The sequence below is a fragment of the Mastomys coucha genome, unplaced genomic scaffold, assembly GCF_008632895.1.
Source record: "Mastomys coucha isolate ucsf_1 unplaced genomic scaffold, UCSF_Mcou_1 pScaffold22, whole genome shotgun sequence".
NCBI classification, from domain to species: Eukaryota; Metazoa; Chordata; class Mammalia; order Rodentia; family Muridae; genus Mastomys; species Mastomys coucha.
Window position 1 is genome coordinate 146,694,255 of NW_022196905.1, and position 8,583 is coordinate 146,702,837.

Here is an 8,583-nt window from a genome sequence, read left to right on the forward strand (position 1 = left end):
AAGATCTGTGGGAAAGAGCAAGGATGATTGGTGCCCCTATCAAATGTGTGAGTTTCTAGAGAGTAGAGGGTGTGGTGGTGGAGTTAGGGGCTTCTGCAAGTAGGCTTCAGCAAGACAGTGAATAAGTCAGAGATATAGAGATGAAAAGGCTGGGGGACCCTGGTTCTGCACCAAGAGGTAGAGTGAATGTCCTGTGAGTAGAGTTGAGTGGGAGGTGAGACTCCTGGAACCAGGCTACTGCAGGACTAAGAGTAAGTCTTGATAGAGTGTAGCGAGGGACAGGATACTTGAGAGTCTCCTACCTGAGTTCCAGCTCTGTGAAGTCGACAGGGATCCCAAGTAGAACATGTTTCTAGGGACCAGCAGCTGACAGAGAGGAATTGTTGTGGATTTGGTCTAAAGCTGCTTGTACTATGTTAATCTGAGTCTCAAAAGTTGCATGAGAATCCACATGTCTGCAAGACACTGAGGGAATCCTGCCCCAGTTGGTTTTAATTGGTAAATAAAGTTGCAGGTGGCCAATGGCTGGTCAGGGAGACAGAGGCGGAACTTTTAGGATAACCAGGTAAAGGACTGAGAAAGAAAGAGCCATGATGACAGGAGAAGAACCAAGATGCCACATCTGAGAAGGTGCGGGACAGAGAGCGTAGTCACCATGTAGGAGCTGGACCCCAGGAAGGCTGCTCAACTGGGTCAAAAACTGTGTGACTGCTGCTGGGATCATTTGAGTAGATTTAATTGAGTACTGCTACAAGGAATAGTGATGGGTAAGGAGGGAGAGCTGAGAGGGTCAGTGGGAAAGTGCTAAGCAGACCCTCACAACAAGGAGAAGTCCTCAGGATTTGTCAAGAAATTTTATCACATCAATAGAAATGAAGCTAGAGTATTTTCCCAAACCATGTCTCTTACGGTTGGAGAGACAGTAAAGAGGGCTTATTATTCTTGAGGACCTTCTAGCACCCCCATGGCAGCTCCTAACCACTGGTAACTTCAGTTCTAGTAAATCTAGTGCCCTTTTCTGACCTCCACCAGCTCCTATAGGCATATGGTGCACACATATACATACAGTCTCTCTCTCCCTCTCTGTTTCTCTTTCTCATACATATATAACATTAAATAAATAAATATTTTAAAAATATTCCTTAATTCTTGATTGAGGAATGTCTTTCTCCATTCCTCATGTTTGCTCAGGCTACCTCCATACAGAAGATTCCTGCAGATATCCCCAGGCTCCACCTCCTCTCAGGGATGGGTCATGCTGGGGCATTCACTAACACATGAACTTTTGTACCCACCACATACAGAAGGACCTGGCTAAATTGTCTCTCAAATAGTGTTTTCCAGAAAGTCAGAGTGCATAGTACTGTGGAGGTCAACCTGAATCAGGCATTTTCCAGTCTCTCTCTGTTCTCTGACTTTGGAGATCCCAAGACTCTGTAACGGCTGGTTTTAATGTCAACTTGAGGGGCTAGAGAGATGGCTCAGTGGTTAAGAGCACTGACTGCTGCTCTTCCAGAGGTCCTGAGTTCAATTCCCAGCAACTACATGGTGGCTCACAACTATCTATAATGGGATCTGATGCTCTCTTCTGGTGTGTCTGAAGACAGTGACAATATACTCACATAAAAAAATAAATAAATAATTCTTTAAAAAATGTCAATTTCACATAACCTAGAATTACTTCAATGAGGAAATTTCTAGACCAGATTGGTCTGTGAGAATGTCTGGGAAGATTGAACTGATGGTCTTAATTGGTGTCGGAAGACCTACCTGGCTAGGTGTAATAACCCTGGTGTTTTAGCCTCTATGGTGGTTTGAATAATCTTGACTCATGGGAAATGGCACTATTAAGAGGTGTGGCTTCATTGGAGGAAGTGTGTCACTGTGTAGGTGGGCTTTGAGGTCCTATGCTCAGCTCTGTCCAGTGCAGAAGAGATCCTCCTACTAGCTGCCCATGAGACAATCTTCTCCTGGCTGTCTTTGGATCAAATGTAGAACTCCTGGATCCTCCAGCACCATGTCTGCATGCATGCTACCATGCTTCCTGCCATGATGATAATGGACTGAACCACTGAAAAGGTAATCCAGTTACAATTAAATGTTGTCCTTTATAAAAGTTATTTTGGTTATGGCATCTCTTCACAGCAATGGAAAGACTAAGACAGCACTTGAATCATATCAGAGTAGAGAATAGGAGCTGAGCACGCATGCACTCATTTATCTGCTCATGATTGTGGATCTGATGCTTCAGTTTTCAATTTCTGGGGGGCTGCTGGGTGGGACAGAGGGAGGTCAGGTCAAATGGAGAGATTTTGGGGGATTCTAATGGGAGTTATCTTCCAGGTCAGAGGTATAGGGCTCCTGAAGGAGGTTGTAATGGGGCGCCAGGTGGATATGAGAGGCCAGGGAAGAGGCTGTCTCCTGGGCAATGAGGCAAGAGGAGCCTTAAGAGGGGACTGTCACCTATCTAGGTGTAGTGAAGGCCTCCTGGAGAGTGGCAGAAGGGATGAGAGGGGCAGGTAGCTATGAGAAGTGGCAGACTCTCCCTGAGGAAAGATGAGATGTGAATACAGGGTTCTAGAGGTGGAAAGGTCCAGGTTCTCCTAGAGCATCATAGTAGAGGTGTGTTCAGCTGTCTGACATCATGACAGAGGTTATCTACAAAGTTCATGCTCAAAAACTGCCTCTCTCTCTTTTTTCCTCTTATGATGTTTTAAGTAAGTTTATGACTTTGTGTTGGGCAACTCCCACAGCTGTTCTGAGGCTCATGGGGTCCTGAGATTGCAGGTAGGACACACTTGTAGTGGTGGAGACCAAGGAAGGAAAAGGAAGCTGATGAATAAGTTCATGAGTCTTCACTGGGGCCACAAAATGAAATCCTGATCCAGGATGGAGCCAGAGGTAGTTTAGTGTCTTAGCATCTCAGAGCTTTTTAGGATCAGGTATCCTAGTCCGAGGCCACTCTTGTGCCTGTTGGTTCCACAGTGTTATTTTTTTAGTTGGACAGTTGTGCTCCTTTTCTTAGAGTAGAGAACACCTTTGGGAGGAGACCCAGGCACATGACAGCCCTCAAACCCTTCTCTTTGTTGTCTCAATCAAACCTCTCAAACAGTACAGGAGAAAAACAGGAAGTTGTATAGACATGGGCCCCAGATAGAAAAATATTGGTTCTTCTTTCCTTTTGGATTTACAGAAGGGAGGTCTCACTCATCATGTCCTGGATTCTGACTTGTCCTAAATGTTCTATGTCACTATAAGTCGCCCTTAGTGGTTCATAACATGGAACCTCCTACCTCCATGTACATGACACCCACCTCTATGAACACGGAACCTCCCACCTCCATGAAAATAGACTATTCCACTTCCATGGACGTGGGGTTTCCAGTTTCCATAAACATGACATCTCCAATTTCCGTGAATATGGTGGCTGGATTTATGTCAACTTGACACAACTTAGAGTAATAGAGGACCTCTCAATTGAGAAAATACCTCCATAAGACTCACCTGTAGGCAAGTTTGTCAGGCATTCTCTTGATTAATAATTGATATGGGAAGGGACTGTGGGTGGAACCATCCCTTAGTAGGAGGTCATGACTAACAAGTCATGAAGAGCAAGCCAGTAAATAGCCTCCTCCATGGTTTCTGCTTTAGTGTTTGCCTCTAGCTTCCTGTCTTGAGATACGGCCCTGACTTTCCTTAATGATGTAGTGTGACCTGAGAGTTGTAAACTGAAATAAATCCTTTTATTCCCAAGTTACTTTGGTCATGATGTTTAACACAGTAGTAGAAACCCCAACTAAGACACATGGTATGTCCAATCTCCTCAGAGAAGGTATCTTCCACCTTCGCTGACTGTATATATGTCACATTAAAGCTACTGGTTATATAGTCTGTCCCAAACTTAAAGGTATGGTTCAAGCATTATCTATGTTTCCAAGAGGAGAGCACTGGAGTTCTTTCTTTAGGTATCTAAGTGTGCTAGTTGGCTTAATCCAGGAAGGACCCAAAGGCTTTTAACTTCTTATGGAACTCACCTCCCAGTGCAAAATCTGAAGATTTAGTGTGGGACTCACTAAAAGTGAGCGTGGGCTTCTATGATCCAGCTGAGGAATGTGAGATGCAGGGTCCCCCAACACACACACACACACACACACACACACACACACTTATCTGTAGAGGTAAAATGTACACACAAACACATACACACACACACAGAGACTTACAGGAAGCACAATATTACCAAACTACAGACACATATTTGACATACACAGACATCACAAAATAAAAGCACGAACGGACACACCACAGACATATTACATATATGCAAAGATAAATATATACAGATGAATAATCCAACCATAGATTTTACACAGCACAGTAAGACTCACACAGAAGCATATGCACCTCCTATACAACGTATATGAAGAGAGAAGCCACACAACACAAATCACAGACACCACACAATAAAAATCTACACACAGGGACGTGGAGGCAAATACTTCATGTACACAGACACACAGAGAAAGGCAAGTGCAACACAGCCAAGCCAGACACATACTCACACTAAAAAGGTATTTTTTTCTCACAGTAAAAATATTCACTGACACAGATTGTGATAGCTCTCTTGGCTATTGACTTGAATCATTACGGAGACAAACTCCTGGGCATGTCTGTGAGAAATTTTCTAGATTAAGTTGAGGTGGGGAGACCTATCCTAAATGTGGGTGCCACCATTCAAAAGCTGGGGTTCTGACCTGAATGAAAAGGAGAAACTGAGCTGAGCACCATGGTTCACCCTGTCTGCTTTCTGACAGTGGGCACAGTGTGACAGCTACCTCAGGCTCTTGCTGCATGCCTTTTGCACAGTGATGGTGACAATCCAAAGTGTGAGCCACCTTAAACTGTCCCTTCCTTTGGTTAACTTTTGTCAGGTACCTTGTTGGAGCAATAAGTAAGGACTACACAGATACAATGTACAGATAGCTACACAACATTTATTCAATACAACAGAACTACAGCTTACCACAGTACTTCCACACACACACACAAAACATGATATAACTGTGCATACACACAGCATGTGTATACAGGCAGGGCACACACACACTACACACACACTACACACACACTACACACACACACACACACACACACACACCACAGGAGAAGCATACAATTGAACATAACTATGGTCAACTATAGCACTATGACAATTTGGTCACAACCAAATGGATGCAGAGAACAGGCAGACACATACAAAAAACACATGAATAGATAAGCACACATGCCATTTGTGTGTGCACACACAAACACACGTACAAAACTCAGAGCTATGCAGACACATTTCTGTCACTTCCACAGACACACAAGCAAGCATAAGCAGTTATCTGGATGCACGTGCCCCCTGCTGGTTGCCTATGGAATGTTTCAGAGGAGATGGAGAAGGAAGAGAAGGAAGAGGAGGAGGAGGAAGAAGAGGAGGAGGAAGAAGAGGAGGAGGAAGAGGAGTTGACAGGCTTTCTGGCTTCACCCTGCTCTCCTCTCTGCTTGTAGGCTTCATTTTTATTCCTCCTCCTCCTCCCCCTCCTCCTCCTTCTGCTCCTCTTCCTCCTCTTCCTCTTTGTCCTCCTCCTCGTCTTCCTCCTTCGCCCCTTCTTCCTCCTCACCCTTTGGTTTCAATCACCCTAAGTCTCTTCCAACTTTCTGTGTCCCTGACTTCAGTCCAGCTCATCTCCTGAGTTCCTTCTCACCCTCCTTCTTTTCTTTTTAAAGATCTGTTTCTGGTGGACATCTTATCCTCTGGAGCTTGAGTTACAGGCAGTTGTGAGCACACACAGATACACACATATATACAAACACACATACTAATGGTTGTGTGGTGGGGCAGTGTGGTAGTTTGAATATACTTGGCCCAGGGCGTAGCACTATTAGGATGTGTGGCCTTATTGGAGTAAGTGTGGCTTTGTTGGAGAAAGTGTGTCACCATAGGGGTGGGCTTTGGGTCTCCTATGTTCAAGTTCTGGTGAGTGCAGAAAGGAGCCTCCTCCTGGCTACCTAAGTCTTCTTCGGCTGCCTTTGGATCAAGATGTCAAACTTTTGGCTCCTCCAGCACCATGTCTACCTGCAGGCTGCCATGCTTCCTGCCTTGGTGATAATGGACTAAACCTCTGAATCTGTAAGCCAGCTCCAATGAAATATTTTCCTTTATAAGAGTTGCTTTGGTCATGGTGTCTCTTCACAGCAATGAAACCCTAACTAAGACAGAAAGTCATGGCAGCCCGAGCCTGAGCCAGCTGTTTCATTGTATCTACTGTCAGAAAGCAGATAAGAAGAATGACTGGTGTTCAGCTCACAAACATACTTTATGTTGTCTGAGGTATTTTACATGTATACAAATGTGTACTTTATGAATTTGTTCTGTGAATTTTTCCTTGAGAGATTTTTCTTCAAGTAGGATCTTATGTAGCCCAGGTTGGCCTCAACTTACCATATGCCTGAGGATGACCTTGAACTTCTAATCCTCCTACTTCCATCACCCTAGGGTCAGAGGCCTAGGCTGCCAGGTTTATGTTGGGGCTGGGGATGGAATCCAGGGCTTTGTGAATGCTGGATAAACACTTAACAACTGAACCACATCCCCCAGGTCTTTAAAAGGCCGTTATTAGTATATATTGCTTTTATGTAACAGTGGGTTTTATTATGGAATTTTTATACAAGTATGTAATGTTTTGATCACAATCCCTCCACTGCCCTCTGGACTCTCTCCTGCTCCCTCTCACCACCTACCTCTTGCCACAGCTACTTTCACATCTTTTTTAGTGACCCAGTAAGTTTCAGTGGGTTCCTCTAAGAGCATAGATGAGGGTTATCTTCAGATGTCCCCTGTGACATCTTATCGATGGCCACATCACTAAAGAAAGTGGCTCTCCTTGAAACAACATTGACTGCCCATGGATCCTAGGAAGGAGCAGGACCCCACCAGTTCCTCTCCCAGCAACAGTTATGTGCCTACCAATACTTATGGAGTATTAACAGGTTTGTAGCATGTCTTTTATGTGGCAGCACTTACAGGGAGTGGGAAGTAGAGGTATCCTTTAGTTCACACTGGGGAGGTAAATACTATTCTTATACTCACTGGGTAAATATGAGAAAAGAACCCCTGAGAGGGGAAGCCATGAATCTACATGCACACAGCCAGCAGCCAGCAGCCAGCAGCCAGCAGCCAGCAGCCAGCAGCCAGCAGCCAGCAGCCAGCAGCCAGCAGCCAGCAGCCAGCAGCCAGCAGCCAGCAGCCAGCAGCCAGCAGCCAGCAGCCAGCAGCCAGCACAGGTTTCTAATTTCCATCTCTCTCTCAGCTTCTGCAAATCAGAGATATCTATGCTAGGGCTCCTGAGCGGCAAGAATCTGGGCTGTGTAGGGGACAGATAAATGAATCTGATCAGGGAAATGCTACCAAGAACTTGAGGAGAGATGCCAGTCTGCCAGTTTGGAGAGCCCCTGGGGGCTTCCCCAGGCACTCCAGCCTTCCTGGGAAGAAGAAACTGGGATGCAAGGGGGTTTCCTGGATTGGTTGAATTGTCCTATCTCAAGGCCATTTCCTGGGAGAGTGCTGTGATGGCAAGGCTGGTACAGGCAAGAAGCCCTATCTGGCTTCCAAGGGCTCTAGGATTCACTAACTCAGCTGCAGATAAGGTGGTCATAGTGCCCTCTGGGGACCTGCTGTGGGATCATTCCTGCAGAGGGAAGGAGGTAAGCACAGGTGGCCTCCTTGACCCTGCTGTCCCTCCCACTCTTCCATACCTCTCTGCCCTCAATCAGAGACGCTAGCAAAGGGAGTCTGCTATTCTAGAAGTTTTCCTTTGTGATCTTACCACACAAGCATACCACCTGTAGGAATCCTCATCACCTTTTCCCCTCTCTGGTGGACTGTGAGCCATCCCTAGAAGGCAGCAGTCCTTACCAGAATCTCAACACTTCATTAGGACAACTTTCAAGCATTCAGGAAGTTTGAATTTTGCAATGAGATTCTACAGTTCATAGCTTCCTAATTTACCTTACCACAAGTTTATCTATTGCGCTCCTCATGCTTGTGGCAGCAAGAATTCTTATGTAATAAGCCACCTCCCAAACTTGTTAATATGTCTAATACAAATTTTATGTGTTAAATAAAAGTAATTTAAGAAAACTACCAAGAATGAACCACATGCTCAAAAGTTGTGAAGCTTGTAACCCAAACACACAAAACCATGCCCACACTTATTAACACACAAAGCAATACCTTAAGAAGCTATTTCTTGGCTCTTCCCAGAAAGTCTCTCCTACACTGCCAGTCTCACAAGCCTGCTTGCTGCAGGGATTTCCTGACTGTCTTCCCAGGCTGGAGCTACAGGCAGGCCACATGTCCACTAGGTTCTTACATGGATTGTGGGGATTCAGAGTTAGGTTCTCTTGCTTGCAGGCCTGAGCCATCTCTCCCAGGCCCTCCTTTTAAAAGATGAGCATATGAAAGTTTAGATTTTACTGCAACATGTAACAAGGACACATGCTCCACCATGTTCATAGCAGCCTTATTTATAATAGCCA